The sequence below is a fragment of the Entelurus aequoreus genome, linkage group LG28 (genome assembly GCF_033978785.1).
Source record: "Entelurus aequoreus isolate RoL-2023_Sb linkage group LG28, RoL_Eaeq_v1.1, whole genome shotgun sequence".
NCBI classification, from domain to species: Eukaryota; Metazoa; Chordata; class Actinopteri; order Syngnathiformes; family Syngnathidae; genus Entelurus; species Entelurus aequoreus.
In genome coordinates this window covers 27,375,243-27,392,281 of record NC_084758.1, presented here as the reverse complement: position 1 = coordinate 27,392,281, position 17,039 = coordinate 27,375,243, and the positions used below count along the sequence as shown (strand labels likewise).

Here is a 17,039-nt window from a genome sequence, read left to right as displayed (position 1 = left end):
TCTCTTTTAATTCCTTGCTTCTTGTCTTGTTTAATAAATGTCATCAGTGTTGGAACCTGACACTTTGTGATTGTTAGAAACCCTCATTCTTGTACATATTGAAAATCATGTGTTTGTATTGGGTTTTTTTTAAACAAAATGAAGGTGGAAAATTAAGGTTAAAATTATTTTAATTCCGCATTCAAACTGTCTCACATATTGAAACACATCATTTCAAGATATCAATTTTAGCCCCCTTCCCTTTTCAGTGAATTGTTTTTTGCTTTGTATGTAATTTGTACTGTTTGTAGTTCCACAGGCTCTTTAAACTTCACTAGTTTTGAATGTTAAAAAAATGTAATCGTGTGATCCTTATAATCCTGCCTTAAGAGTGACCCTTATTGCTTTCTTCTGCATGAGTGGATGTAGTGTGCTTATGGAATTATGGAACTTCTGCACAGTAGTGCAAATTAATGGCATTCATATCTCTGCATGACAAAGTTTTAACTTTCTCTACCTACTTATTAATAAAATGTAATATTCGGTCTGTTAAACATTCTGCAATTGCGGACTATCAATCAGAACAGGTTATGAAAGGATATACCATCGCGATGGTGTAATACTGTGTCGTGAGCTGTAATTATCCGCAGAGGGGCGTGGCAGGCGCGCCTGCAGTATTAAACCTAGTCTCAGTGGTAGCCAAGAAGAAGTTTGTTCAAAGAGAGAAAGTCTTCCTCCTTCACATCGCCGCTGCCATCACAATACACCTCATTTCAATCTGCCAGAAAACATTTATTTAGGTAGAAATATCACAGAATCGCACATAATTGCATTTTTAGTTGTTTTGCTGGTTAGACCGGATGTGACGCATAGCGCTATTATTGTGAAGCCGCCAACAGGACGTGCGTGACTGGTATGAGAAAAGACTGCTGCCCACTGCTCCCCTCACCTCCCAGGGGGTGCAACAAGGGGATGGGTCAAATGCAGAGGACAAATTTCACCACACCTAGTGTGTGTGTGTGACAATCATTGGTACTTTAACTTTAAAATCGCCAATAAAAGTGACTTTAGATTTCCTCCCTACCGTCTTTGTTTCTGCTGAGCGTGTATTCCATCTTACTAAAGCAGTTCCGAGTAACAATCTACATGTTATGTTGTCAATGCACTTAACTGTAATCCAAACACGGACGTGAAGCTTCTCCTCTATCAGCGTTTGCTCCAATGATGTCGTTTCACGAAGGTTGACGGTAAAATTGTCTTGTCTCTTCCGGGAAAACCTCCACAGTGTCCTGTGGAGGTTGCCCTCTAGTGGGTTCCTCGGACCACCACACACTGTCACGAGAGCCCGGTTGTCAGGGTACAACACCGTTTTATTTTCATAAAGATGGCTTGGCTTTTGCTTTCCGGCAAAATATTTTGTTTTCAGAGTCAGTGTCTCTCTCTCTCTCTCTGGCTCCCACTCCAACTTCAACAACGTGTCTCATTCCGGCTGCTGCTAATAAAGGCAACAGGTGATTAGATAACAAGGTCCACCTGGGCCATCTACTCACCTGTCGCTGTCTTCGAGGCCGGTCCTTGCACACCCCTGTTCCCCTCCACATATCCCTTTATTTGTGCAGTTCTACTAGCTAATTTCAAACCGGTGGCTCAACAGTAACTGGACGCCATTACACATTTCTACAAACTACGGAACGGGCCGAGGGTCAAAAAGGTTAATCGCGCATTAAAAAAAAAAAAGTTTTTCAAAGAAATTATAGTTAATTATTATCACGTCAACTTTGACAGCCCTAATATATATATATATATATATATATATATATATATATATATATATATATATATATATATATATATATATATATATATATATATATATACACTACTGTTCAAAAGTTTGGGGTCACATGTAAATGTCCTTATTTTTGAAGGAAAAGCACTGTACTTTTCAATGAAGATAACTTTAAACTAGTCTTAACTTTAAAGAAATACACTCTATACATTGCTAATGTGGTAAATGACTATTCTAGCTGCAAATGTCTGGTTTTTGGTGCAATATCTACATAGGTGTATAGAGGCCCATTTCCAGCAACTATCACTCCAGTGTTCTAATGGTACAATGTGTTTGCTCATTGGCTCAGAAGGCTAATTGATGATTAGAAAACCCTTGTGCAATCATGTTCACACATCTGAAAACAGTTTAGCTCGTTACAGAAGCTACAAAACTGACCTTCCTTTGAGCAGATTGAGTTTCTGGAGCATCACATTTGTGGGGTCAATTAAACGCTCAAAATGGCCAGAAAAAGAGAATTTTCATCTGAAACTCGACAGTCTATTCTTGTTCTTAGAAATGAAGGCTATTCCACAAAATTGTTTGGGTGACCCCAAACTTTTGAACGGTAGTGTATACACGCTATTAACACACATATATGTTTTATAAGAATCGATTTTCAAAAATGCATTTTTAGACCATTTCCATGGAACCAGAAGGAGCTTTTCTAACCTGCAACCTGTTTTGAAAAAAGTGATGTATGTATACAGTACAGGCCAAAAGTTTGGACACACCTTCTCATTTCAATGTGTTTTCTTTATTTTCATGACTATTTACATTGTAGTTTTACTCCATCTTTCAACCTTTTTTGAGCCAAGGCACATTTTTTTGCGTTGAAAAAATGCGGAGGCACACCACCAGCAGAAATCATTGAAAAACAAAACTCAGTTGACAGTAAAAAGTAGTTCTCGCAATAGTTGGAAATAAATGTAAACCATAATCAAGCATGCATCACTATAGCTCTTGTCTCAAAGTAGGTGTACTGTCACCACCTGTCACATCACGCCCTGACTTATTTGGAGTTTTTTGCTGTTTTCCAGTGTGTAGTGTTTTAGTCCTTGTCTTGCCCTCCTATTTTGGTGTTTTTTCCTGTTTTGTTGGTATTTTTTCTGTTGCAGTTTCATGTCTTCCTTGAGCGCTATTCCCCGCACCTGCTTTATTTTCGCAATCCATACTATTTAAGTTGTGCAGACGCTTTCCTTCTTTGTGGGGACATTGTTGATTGTCATGTCATGTACGGATGTACTTTGTGGACGCCGTCTGCTCCACACGCTGTAAGTCTAAAACTGAAATCTAAGTAAGATGAAATATCTCAAATAAGGGTGATATTTGCTTATTTTCCGTCTAAAAAGATAATTCTTCTCACTCTGCAGATTTTATGTTAGAGTGTTTTAAGGGTTTTGGTCCTAAATGATCTCAGTAAGATATTACAGCTTGTTACTGAGATGTTATGACCTATATTGAGTAAAACATGCTTGAAACTAGAATATCAACTGTTGCAAAGCTGTGTCATCAACACTCACAAGTATAAAACTACATTTTTTAAAGTAATAATTTCTTATTTCAAGCATGAAAGAGACAATTGTGTCTCATAATTAAAACAGATGACAGCCAAATTGACTTTGCTGTTTTATTTTCAATGAAATGACAGAAAATACGTACTATAGTAGTACAGTTGGCAGAGTAAACTGACAGTTAATATTTAAACATTTAACATGTGACATTTCAAACAATTTTGAACAGAAATAGTTCACTCAGATAAATTCCTCAAAATTACAATTAAAATAAATTTGGCCGAGGGCCGGGCTGTATATATGCGCACTAATTGACTGAAAGAGCACGCACTTGGCGCGATGATGTCATGTTATCGATGGAAAAATGCATTTTTAGACAATATGATTTGCCTGAGCGGCTAGGAGACCCCGAGAGTAACAAGCAGTTGCCTTGTTGCCTTTCCATTAAGAAAAATAAACTAGTTTTTAGTATAAGTTTGCTGGTTTCAAAAAACGTAATGCCGAGCGCATATCATTATGTCAAGATAATGGCACTAGCATTTACTTCATTTAAGAATATTTTTCAACATATTGAACAAAAAGGTCTCTTTTTTTCTACCAAGAAAAGTGCACTTGTTATTAGTGAGAATATACTTATTTTAAGGTATTTTTGGGTTCATTGAGGTTAGCTAATTTTACTTGTTTTGGAAAGTCTTGACAAGCCACATTTTCTTGTTCTATTGGCAGATAATTTTGCTTAGTTCAAATAAAACACTCCTTATTTTTGTTTCGTTTTTTCTTGTTTTTGAACACTGACTTTTTGCAGTGCAGCATTTGGTGTTTTGTTTACTTTGCAGCCAGTTCAGTTTTAGTTTCGTTATGCACAGCCATGCCTTAGCTTCAATGCCTTTTTCTGTGGCATAGCTCGGTTGGTAGAGTGGCCGTGCCAGCAACTTGAGGGTTCCAGGTCCGATCCCCGCTTGCGCCATCCTAGTCACTGCCGTTGTGTCCTTGGGCAAGACACTTTACTCACCTGCTCCCAGTGCCACCCACACTGGTTTAAATGTAACTCAGATATTGGGTTTCACTATGTAAAAGCGCTTTGAGTCACTAGAGAAAAGCGCTATATAAATATACTTCACTTCACTTCTTAGCGGCACTCACCTTTTGCTTATTTTTGGTTTAACATACCTTAGTACCTGCACGCTGCCTCCCACCGTCGTCTGCATATTGTGATCACGACACGACGCGTTTCCGACATCTACAAAGCAATTAGCTACCTGCTGCCACCTACTGATATGGAAGAGTATTACACGGTTACTCTACCGAGCTCCAGACAGTACAGACACTCAACAATGGCACATTAATTACGGATTATAATTACTTGTGTGCAAAAAATATTTTTAACCCAATTAGGTGAAATTACATAAACTCACACGGCACACCGCGGTTGAAAAACACTGCCCGAGACAGATCATTTTTAAGATTTTAATACCATGACTGGACAATTAATTTGCTTTCATGAAATGTTTTTAAACAAAATGGTCAACACGAGAAGGATATAAACACGTTTTTTTTTTTTAAATACTTTTAAAAATTCTTGCAGTACGTTGGTGTCTTGCCAGATCTTCTATATTTAGGAATACAGAATTTGTATTCCTGCTTTAGGAGCACTTGCATTTAGAAGAGAGGAGCGACACTTCCATGTTTAGATAGCAGTTTCACGCATTAATAACACAGCATGTGGATTGGTTAGGTCAGTGGTCCCCAACCACCGGGCCGCGGACCGATTGGTACCGGGCCGCACAAGAATTAAAAAAAAAATAAATAAAAAAAAATAAAAATAAAATGTTTTTGTTTTTTTTATGAATTCAACATAAAAAACACAATATATACATTCTATATCAATATAGATCAATGCAGCCTGCAGGGATACAGTCCATAAGCACACATGATTGTATTTATGTAAAAAAAAAAAATAAAAAAATTATTATTAATTTTTTTTTTTTTTTTAATACACCCCCCCCGCCCCCACCGGTCCGTGGGACAAATTTTCAAGCGTTGACCGGTCCGCAGCTACAAAAAGGTTGGGGACCACTGGGTTAGGTGATATTTTTTTGATATTTAGTACTTTACATCAGTGGTCCCCAACCTTTTTGTACTTGCGGACCGGTCAACGCTTGAAAATTTGTCCCACGGACCAAGGGGGGTAGTAAAAAAAAAAAATTTTTTTTTTTTTTTTTTTTGTCATAAAGAAATACAATCATGTGTGCTTACAGACTGTATCCCTGCAGACTGTATTGATTTATATTGATACATAATGTATATATTGTGTTTTTTATGTTGATTTGATAAAAAAAACAATATATATATATATATATATATATATATATATATATATATTTTTTTTTTAATTTCTTGTGCGGCCGCGGCCCGGAACCAATCGGTCCACGGACCGGTACCCGGGCCGCGGCCCGGTGGTTGGGGACCACTGCTTTACATAGATAGATAGATAGATAGATAGATAGATAGATAGATAGATAGATAGATAGATAGATAGATAGTACTTTATTGATTCCTTCAGGAGAGTTCCCTCAGGAAAATTAAAATTCAAATTCCAGCAGCAGTGTACAAAATTGAGATTGAATTTAAAAAGTAAAAAGTAAAATATGGGGTATAAATGGAAACAAAATAGAAAAATATTACGATAGAATAAACATAAAAAGCAACAATGAGAATAAAAATATAACAGTAAAATAAGAATATAACAAGAGAAACTAGGCAGTAGTGAGCATGTTATGAAAAAGTTGTACAAGTTAGTAGTGGTAGTAGTTTAACTTAACAAGAAAGCAAAAGCAAAAAAAATGATGCAAAAGGAAATCTTCTTGCAAACATTACAGTAGGGTACAGAAATAGAAACAAATATTTCACAATGAAAACACCTAAAGCGTCAAAGTTCCTTAAGCGGCGTCGCTGCGTGAGATTTATTCCGCGCCATCCCGCCTGGAAGCGGCGTGACAGTTATTAGTAAAAATAACACTTGATTCACGCCGTGCATCAGTTCCCCTCCAATAATTGCAGCCTGTCTCCTTCTCCGGTCTAACGATGTAATGGCGTGTAATAAAACACTTGCCACGCCACCTCGCCAGCAGCGGACACATTTATTCTTATCATCAACCCGTTGTTTTTTTTGGTCAACCTAATCAGCAGTGTTCCCCATGACCCCTGACCTCTCTGCTTTATTACCGGCTTCTTTTGGTGTTTGTCACCCAGGCAACGCGGGATTCATTTGCATCGCGTCGCTCTGTTTTTTTTTCCGAGGGGGGGGGGGGGGGGGTGGGGGGGGGGGGGGGGGATTTATACGGTTGCTTTGAAGAAACCTGGGCTGTATGTAAATGAACGCCAAGGAAATGAGGAGGAATACCAGCTGGGCTGTTTTGTATAATTCCTTAAAGAGGGAATCAAACTAAGAACTCTTAGGCAACTACGGCTGTTCTGATTCAACCAATACAATTAGCATGAACATGCCTCAACAACTAAATGAATAAAAAATGGTAAATGGGTTTTCTACCTTCAAGGTACTCGAAGCGCTTTGACACTATTTCCACATTCACACACACATTCACACACACACACACACACACATTCACACACTGATGGCGGGAGCTGCGGTGCAAGGCGCTAACCACGACCCATCAGGAGCAAGGACGTGACGAGGTTGGTAGAAGGCTGGGGATCGAACCAGGAACCCTCAGGTTGCTGGCACGGCCACTCTCCCAACGGCGCCACGCCGTCCCATTACATACAAAATAAAAATACAAAAAAAATAGCAAATTATGATTAGAATTTTTAAATGAATGTTTATGTCACCCACTACCCAATTCCTCTCTACTAAAACTACTACTACTTGTAATCAATTATTTTAACTCATTTAGTATGTGATTAATTAATTTACATCGTTAAATGTTAAAGTATCAAATTTAAACTAAAATCTATGACTGGCTCATTAACATGAACATATTTTATTTTATGTGTGACAGTGATGAAACATTTACATGAATCTTACTCTGTACACTAGGGATGTCCGATAAATGCTTTAAAATGTAATATTGGAAATTATCGGTATCGGTTTCAAAAAGTAAAATGTATGACTTTTTAAAACGCCGCTGTGTACACGGACCGTAGGGAGAAGTACAGAGCGCCAATAAACCTTAAAGGCACTGCCTTTGCGTGCCGGCCCGATCACATAATATCTACGGCTTTTCACACACACAAGTGAATGCATCGCATACTTGGTCAACAGCCATACAGGTCACAATGAGGGTGACCGTATAAACAACTTTAACACTGTTACAAATATGCGCCACACTGTGAACTCACACCAAACAAGAATGACAAACGCATTTCGGGAGAACATCCGCACCGTAACACAACATAAACACAACAGAACAAATACCCAGAACCCCTTGCAGCACTAACTCTTCCGGGACGCTATAAAATACACCCCCCGCTACCCCCTCCCCCCAACCCCGCCCACCTCAAACCTCCTCATGCTCTCTCAGGGAGAGCATGTCCCAAATTCCAAGCTGCTGGTTTTGAGGCATGTTAAAATTGTGACTTCAATAATAAATATGGCAGTGCCATGTTGGCATTTTTTCCCATAACTTGAGTTGATTTATTTTGGAAAACCTTGTTACATTGTTTAATGCATCCAGCGGGCATCACAACAAAATTAGGCATAATAATGTGTTCATTCCACGACTGTATGTATCGGTATCGGTTGATATCGGAATCGGTAATTAAGAGTTGGACAATATCGGAATATCGGATATCGGCAAAAAAGCCATTATCGGACATCTCTACTGTAAACCAAGACAGAATGAGCAGCAGCTTTGCACAGAGTGGGTGTGCATCTCCTCTCTCCTCTGACTGGAATGGAACTTTATTGTCATTGCACTTAAAAGTACAACAAAATATGTGTTCAGTACAAGCTGTCCAAGAGCAGACATCCCCACAAAATTGCTAGATTTGTCGCTAGTCGCTTTTGAGGAAGAAAGGAGTTGGAAAGATTCTAGAACTAGCGAGAAGGTCGCCAAATTGCCTACACTGCGTTGAGGTGTGTGGGAAACATAAAGACACCAAGACCCGCCTTAGGTTGCCTCCGATTGGTTTACACTTGGTTGGTTAGATTTAGACACAAGAATTTGTGGTTTTGGTCTGTGATTGGTTCTTTCTGTCATTCAATCAGTTTTCGAACTATGACATGTTGCGAGGAAAAAAGTTTAATATAAACAATATTGAGTAGTAGTGAATGGGGAAATATAAGCGTGAGAAATGGCAAGTGTGGCGTGAGGCTTGGTAGCCCTGGAAAAAATAATATTAGAAAGATTTTTTTTTTTTTTTACCTTTGTAAGGATTATGATTCCTCATTTAAACCGAAGAAATAAAGATCCCATCAGTGGGCATCCCAGTGAGAGCAGACATTGTACAGTAAGTGATTGTTTTGTTAAGTGTGTAGTTCCTCATCCTCCTTATTTTCAGGCTCAAAAATATAACACTCTGGATCATCACTTGTCCAAAGTAGTCGTCGTTGGCGCTCATGAAGTCTGTCGTGATTAGTAAAAGTTGTTGAAGGAAATATATATATATATATATATATATATATATATATATATATATATATATATATATATATATATATATATATATATATATATATATATATATATATATATATATATATATATATATATATAAATAATGTTTCTTATTGCAAATTTGTCCTTAAATAAAATGGTGAACATACAAGACAACTTGTCTTTTAGTAGTAAGTAAGCAAACAAAGGCTCCTAATTTAGCCGCTGACATATGCAGTAACATATTGTGTCATTTATCTACCTATTATTTTGTCAACATTATTAAGGACAAGTGGTAGAAAATGAATTATTAATCTACTTGTTCATTTACTGTTAATATCTGCTTACTTTCTCTTTTAAAATGTTCTGTCTACACTTCTGTTAAAATGTAATAATCACTTATTCTTCTGTTGTTTGATACTTTACATTAGTTTTGGATGATACCACAAATTTGGGCATCAATCCGATACCAAGTAGTTACAGGATCATACATTGGTCATATTCAAAGTCCTCATGTGTCCAGGGACATATTTACTGACTTTATAAACATAATTTAAATTAAAAAAAAAAACGAAATAAGATGTGATGCCAAAAAATATCGACTCAATCCTAGTAGTATCGACGAGATACATTCCTGTACATAGTATCACTACAGTGGATGTTAGGTGTAGATCCACCAATGGCGTTTGTTTACATTTTGACGCAGGTGAGCTACGGTGTGTAGTGAAGCATGTTTAGCTATTTCTCGTCCTGCAGGGATGATATTTGTAAGAAACGTACTTTGTTTGTCGCCATGGAGATGAGTATTAGTGATTTAGAAGTAGCTAAAACACTGCCGACTGCGAATGGACGTTAGCCGCTAGCTAGCTAGCCGTGTCTTAAAGCACCTCTTCCTGAGGGCGTTTCAGTGTTATAACCTCACATTTATCTTTAGTTTTTAAGCCAAAATGCGTCCGTTCTCCCTTTTCTGTCTACACACTGTGTCAGCTTGTAAGTACTCTGTGATTGTGCGGTGCCGAACATGCTCGTAAACCAGCAATGTCACGACGTGTTGACGACGGGGGCACCGGTACGATACTAAGACCGGTATATTGTACAACCCTAGTACATACCACATGGAACACACTAAATGAGGGACAGTACCTTGCAATTTAGGCATGCAGTTATTCTTTAGACCAGGGGTGTCCAAACTTTTTCCACTGAGGGTCGCACATGTAAAAATTTAAGCATGCGGGGGCCATTTTGATATTTTTCATTTTCAAACCTTAACAAAATATGGATTTTTTTTTTTTTTAACCTTTAGGGCTCCCGGGGACCATAAAGGGTCTCAGTCATTAAAATGTTAAAAATAAGTCAAATTATTATTATTTTTTAGGAAACGCTTACAGTAAATTTCTATATTAACTTCAGGTTGATATAAAGTTAAAAAAAAAAAAAAGGTTTTATGCCTTTTCTGTCAAAGACGACAATGTTTTTTATAGTAAAACTGAAATATGCAGTATTTAGTATTAGAGACTTAAAATATCAATAATGCAGGACACCATTGATTTTAATTCTTTAATATTTTTGAGTAATCACAGTGAAAAGTTAAATAAAATCCTACTAAATATATTTGGGATCCAAAAGGTCCCCCACTCATAAAGTGATACATTTGTATTAGTTTTTTTAAAACTTTTAACACTTAAATTACGAGATCAACTTCAGATGTATCTGTCGATTTTACGTTTGAACTATTATTTTGTTTGTTTTATGCTCTTTTGTCAAATAAAACGTTGATGTTTTTATATGGCAACCACACAATATATGCAATATTTTTCCCCCACATAAAACATTTTAAAGTGATATTTTTTAAGTAATAATTCATTATGACAGAGATTTTTAGTCTTTTTCTTTTTTAGCAATGGCTATAAAAAAGAAAAATAAACAAAGACAAAAGAAAAAAAACAGCCTACATGACAGCTTTGTGTCAACATTGCAACTCTTTCTTGTTAGATTTCACCTCATTCCACTTTTTTTTAAATGTTTTTTTTTATTTTTGCAATATTATCAATTTTGCAATTTTTGCAGAATGTGTGGCGGGCCGGACTTGGAATAACCTACAATCGAATATTAAACTTCAAACCCTTGTTACGTTGAATGAGTTTAAAGCCTCTGTGAAAGGACTGCAGTCTACCTTGTCTGTATGCACATGTGTCATGTGAGCAAGTTTTAATGTCGTAAATGTGATGTTTTATGTATTTGTTTACTGTTTTTAATGTAACCTTGCTGCTGCCCTCTTGGCCAGGTCTCCCTTGGAAAAGAGATCTTTGATCTCAATGGGATTTTACCTGGTTAAATAAAGGCTAATAAATAAATAAACTTTGGACACCCCTGCTTTAGACCTAAAGTGATATTTTTTAAGTAATAATTCATTATAACAGAGATTTTTAGTCTTTTTTTTTTTTTTTAGCAATGGCTAAAAAAAAGAAAAATAAACAAAAAAGAAAAAAAACAGCCTGCATGACAGCTTTGTGTCAACATTGCAACTCTTTCTTGTTAGATTTCACCTCATTCCACTTTTTTTAAATGTTTTTTTTAATTTTTGCAATATTATCAATTTTGCAATTTTTGCAGAATGTGTGGCGGGCCGGTAAACAATTAGCGGCGGGCCGCACTTTGGACACCCCTGCTTTAGACCAATACAGTGCAGGCCAGCGTTGAGCTAGCAGTACGTGGTGGGCGTGCATGGTAACAACTTTGAGCTCCAAACAGGTTTTTATTCCACTCTTCAAGCGTTGCGATGATATGAATAAGAAATGATCACAGCTGTGAAAGTTGTTTTTAGGAGCAGGATGAACTTGTTGTGTTCCAGCACTGCTGCTGCTGCTGCGCTTCCTCATTGGCGGAGGTTGGCGCGCAGGAGGAAATATCCCATCATGCCGTTCCCGCCGCCAATTTCGTCACAGCAGCACGCTCTGGCCCACATTCGGGCCGGCGTTGATGTTGGAATATTTCTCGACGCTCCTCTGATGTTCACCGGGCGACCCCAACTCCCCCGCCGCTCTCGCAACGCTTTAAAGCTCTTCTCGGGCAGAAACGGCGTTCAAAAGAGCGAGACGCAAAGCCAGAATCGAGGTCACTTTTGGTTTCTTTTTGGAACGTCAAAGAAAAAAAAAAGAAAAAAAAGGATGAATTCCTGGATGGAAAGCTAAAGACGCAAGCGAGGAAAGCCATGAGTAAGTTATTTATTCCAAAATGTCAAACAATATAAATATTTAACCACGATCATAATCCATTAATCACAGATAGGGATGTCGTGAAGTGAATTAGACTTGGACAAACTTTAATGATCCACAAGGGAAATTGTTCAACACAGTAGCTCAGTTACAATGATGGAAAGTGTAAGGATGGAAAGGACAATGCAGGTATAAATAGACTAATATAGCGATAAAAAATTAACATATATATACAAATATATACATAATATGTGTACAGAATAATATATCTACAGATATATTATGTCTATAACATATATACAATATATACCAATGACCATGTACAATATTACAGTATATACAGTATATGTGACAGCAGCAGCATAAAATAGAGAGTAGATCCAGCAGGAAATAGAAAATAGATCAATTATAAAATAAAATAATAAATTATATTTATATAGCGCTTTTCTCTAGTGACTCAAAGCACTTTTACATTGTGAAACCCAATATCTAAGTTACATTTAACCTATTGAAGCCCAAGCTGTTTGTTTACATGCTTTTTTTAATTTATCTTTGCTATTTGGGCTTATTGGACCCTAATTAGAATAGAAACTAAAACTCATCTTTTGATATGATGTACTTAGTCCATAAGTACACAAACGTGTACTTCATGTGTAGTGACATGCTAATTTTTATTTTTACACTTTTTTTTTTCCAAATTCCATTGTATGTTATACTCTTCTGACACCACCAGATGGCAGTATAAGTGTCCACATAAGCGGCCATAGGACCCCAATTCAGTAGTGTACACAATTTGGGAAATAAGAGCAAAAAGGTGCTGTCCACGCATGTGGCCACTAAGGCCTTTAGAGGTTAAACCAGTGTGGGTGGGTAAAGTGTCTTGCCCAAGGACACAACGGCAGCGACTAGGATGGCGGAAGCGGGAATCGAACCTGGAACCCTCAAGTTGCCGGCACGGCCACTCTACCAACCGAGCTACGCCGCCCCACAATGTAACGATAAACAGTACCGTTTTAAATGAAAATGATCGAAAAACTGACTGATAAACGCACTTTGATAAACTCGCCCACTTACTCAGCTTAAATGCTAACATGAAAACAAGAGACATTAACGTCTTTACCCCAGTAAGAAACGACATACCCCGATCTTATACAAACACATGACTGAAGCACCATTTTAAATGAAAATGATCGAAAAACTGACCGATAAACGCACTTTGATAAACTCGCCCACCTACTCAGCTTAAATGCTAACATGAAAACAAGAGACATTAACGTCTTTAGCCCAGTAAGAAACGACATACCCCGATCTTATACAAACACATGACTGTCTGAGCAACTAAGATATTTAATAGAACCGAAGGATCCTTCTATACTCAGAAGAACACAAAACGGAGGTGTTTTTACGGTGCGTTCAAGGACTGCCGAACAGAGTAGGACGCCACAAATAATAATAAATAATAGATTGTATTTGCTACGCACTTTTCATTTAAATACATTTCAAAGTGCTACGGTACAAACCAATATATAAAACAATAAAAGCTTAGCCATTAAAGCAGATAAAATACACGACTAAAACACTGACAGTGAACTATGAAGCATAAGAAACACAAAACATGCAAAATAGTGCTTTTCTCGAACAGTGTCTATTTTAGTTATTTATTTTTTAAAAATGGTCAAAATACTTCTGTGTGTAAAAGCATTTTTGAGCGCATTCAACAATACCACGGTAATGATAACAACCGTGATGTTATATCGTTACATTATTAGACTATTAATAACTACTAATAAGTGTACCTTAAACAGATCGCTTTCAAGGTTTTGATATCAACATGGGACTGGACAATTTGTTTGCGTCATGCAAATGTTTGCTTGGTTAAACATTATGCATGTTTTTAAAACAGCTCAAGACAAAACGAACACAAACCCTCTTTTACAGAAACACACAAACATACGGTCTCACACGTGCCTTCCACTTACAGCTCACTTTTAAAAAACAATGTACAAAAAAACAAAACCAGTGAAGTTGGCACGTTGCGTAATTCGCCAATAAAAACTGAATACAATGATTTGCAAATCCTTTTCAACCTATATTCAATTAAATAGACTGCAAAGACAAGATATTTAATGTTCGAACTGAGAAACCTATATATATATTTTTTTTGCAAACAATCATTAACTTAGAATTTAATGGCAGCAACACATTGCAGAAAATTGGCAAAGGGGCATTTTTACCACTGTGTTACATGTCCAAAAAATAAACTGAGCAAGGAAAAGTATTCGAAAGAAGGAGGAACATCAATCCTCAACAAAGCTTCTGGAGCTTCTGTTTCGTCATACTTTTAACTATCTGCACACGCTGTATACAAGTAGCGAGGATAGAATAATTAATTTATTGACAGTGCAGTGTTTACTTTGCAATTAAATAGAGATGTCCGATATCATTTTTAATGCTTTAAAATGTAATATCGGATATTATCGGCATCGGTTTCAAAAAGTAAAATGTATGACTTTTTAAAACGCCGCTGTACGGAGTGGTACACGGACGTAGAGAGAAGAGCGCCAATAAACCTTAAAGGCACTGCATTTGCATGCCGGACCAATCACATAATATCTACGGCTTTTCACACACACACACACAAGGTGAGGGTGACTGTATAAACAACTTTAACACTGTTACAAATATGCGCCACACTGTGAACCCACACCAAACAAGAATGACAAACACATTTCGGGAGAACATCCGCACCGTAACACAACATAAACACAACAGAACAAATACCCAGAACCCCTTGCAGCACTAACTCTTCCGGGACGCTACAATATACACCCCCGCTACCCCCTAACCACCCCCACCCCCCCACCCCTCATTTCACCCTCCTCATTCTCTCTCACACCAATCTGCACTGACTGAAAAACATGAACAATCATATTACAGTATCTGAAAAGTATTAGCCCACATGTCATGTTTTGTTTGTACACAGCAAGCTCGGCAGTGTAAGTACAGTAGTTGTAAGTGTAAGTACAGTAGTTGTACTAACAAGCATGATGTGCTGCGTGTATCATGATTAATATTAAAAGTGTGACTCACAGGACAGTTGTGCGTTTGGTCCAGCTGGCCGGGGACATTTTTTACGGTTTATTTGGGTAGGCACTCCATTTATGTCGAAATAGCATAGTTCCAAATTCTACATTTTGCAGCTTCGAATTACGCCGACCTCACTTTCTCGGCTTCCGTCTGCTCTAACGTCTCACTCTTCCTTCGTGCGCGCTTCTATAAGCAGAAGTTCCTCCTCAGTATATTCAGCTTCAAAAAGGTTGTGAATCATCATTTGTCCAAAAATAGTCGCCTTCGTACAGAGTCTGCCATGATTAGAACAAGGGATGTCCAATAATATCGGACTGCCGATATTATCGGCCGATAAATGCTTTAAAATGTAATATCGTAAATTATCGGTATCGGTTTCAAAATTATCGGTATCGGTTTCAAAAAGTAAAACGTATGACTTTTTAAAACGTCGCTGTGTACACGGACGTAGGGAGAAGTACAGAGCGCCAATAAACTTTAAAGGCACTTCCTTTGCGTGCCGGCCCAATCACATAATATCTACGGCTTTTCACACACACACAAGTGAATGCAAGGCATACTTGGTCAACAGCCATACAGGTCACACTGAGGGTAGCCGTATAAACAACTTTAACACTGTTACAAATATGCGCCACACTGTGAACCCACACCAAACAAGAATGACAAACACGTTTCGGGAGAACATCCGCACCGTAACACAACAGAACAAATACCCAGAACCCCTTGCAGCACTAACTCTTCCGGGACGCTACAATATACACCCCCGCTACCCCCTAACCCCCATCCATTTCACCCTCCTCATGCTCTCTCACACCAATCTGTACTGACTGAAAAACATGAACAATCATATTACAGTACCTGAAAAGTATTAGCCCACATGTCATGTTTTGTTTGTACACAGCTAGCTCGACAGTGTAAGTACAGTAGTTGTACTAACAAGCATGATGTGCTGCGTGTATCATGATTAATATTAAAAGTGTGACTCACTGGACAGTTGTGCGTTTGGTCCAGCTGGCCGGGGACATTGTTTCCGGTTTATTTGGGTAGGCACTCCATTTATGTCGAAATAGCATAGTTTCAAATTCTACATTTTGCAGCTTCGAATTACGCCGACCTCACTTTCTCAGCTTCCGTCTGCTCTAACGTCTCACTCTTCCTTCGTGCGCGCTTCCATAAGCAGCAGTTCCTCCTCAGTATATTCAGCTTCAAAAAGGTTTTGAATCATCATTTGTCTAAAAATAGTCTCCTTCGTACAGAGTCTGCCATGATTAGAACAAGGGATGTCCAATAATATCGGACTGCCGATATTATCGGCCGATAAATGCTTTAAAATGTAATATCGTAAATTATCGGTATCGGTTTCAAAATTATCGGTATCGGTTTCAAAAAGTTAAATTTATGACTTTTTAAAACGTCGCTGTGTACACGGACGTAGGTAGAAGTTCAGAGCGCCAATAAACCTTAAAGGCACTTCCTTTGCGTGCCGGCCCAATCACATAATATCTACGGCTTTTCACACACACACAAGTGAATGCAAGGCATACTTGGTCAACAGCCATACAGGTCACACTGAGGGTAGCCGTATAAACAACTTCAACACTGTTACAAATATGCGCCACACTGTGAACCCACACCAAACAAGAATGATAAACACGTTTTGGGAGAACATCCGCACCGTAACACAACAGAACAAATACCCAGAACCCCTTGCAGCACTAACTCTTCCGGGACGCTACAATATACACCCCCCGCTACCCCCTACCCCCACCTCAACCCCGCCCCCCCCAACCTTCTCATGCTC

General features: G+C 38.0%; 1 protein-coding gene across 3 annotated transcripts in view; it reads right to left on the bottom strand.

Annotated features, from left to right (window-relative positions):
- The window catches only part of LOC133644964 (complexin-2-like), a 259,003-nt gene that overhangs the window by 80,862 nt on the left and 161,102 nt on the right, over positions 1-17,039 (bottom strand). The gene's annotated exons all lie outside the window — the stretch shown is intronic.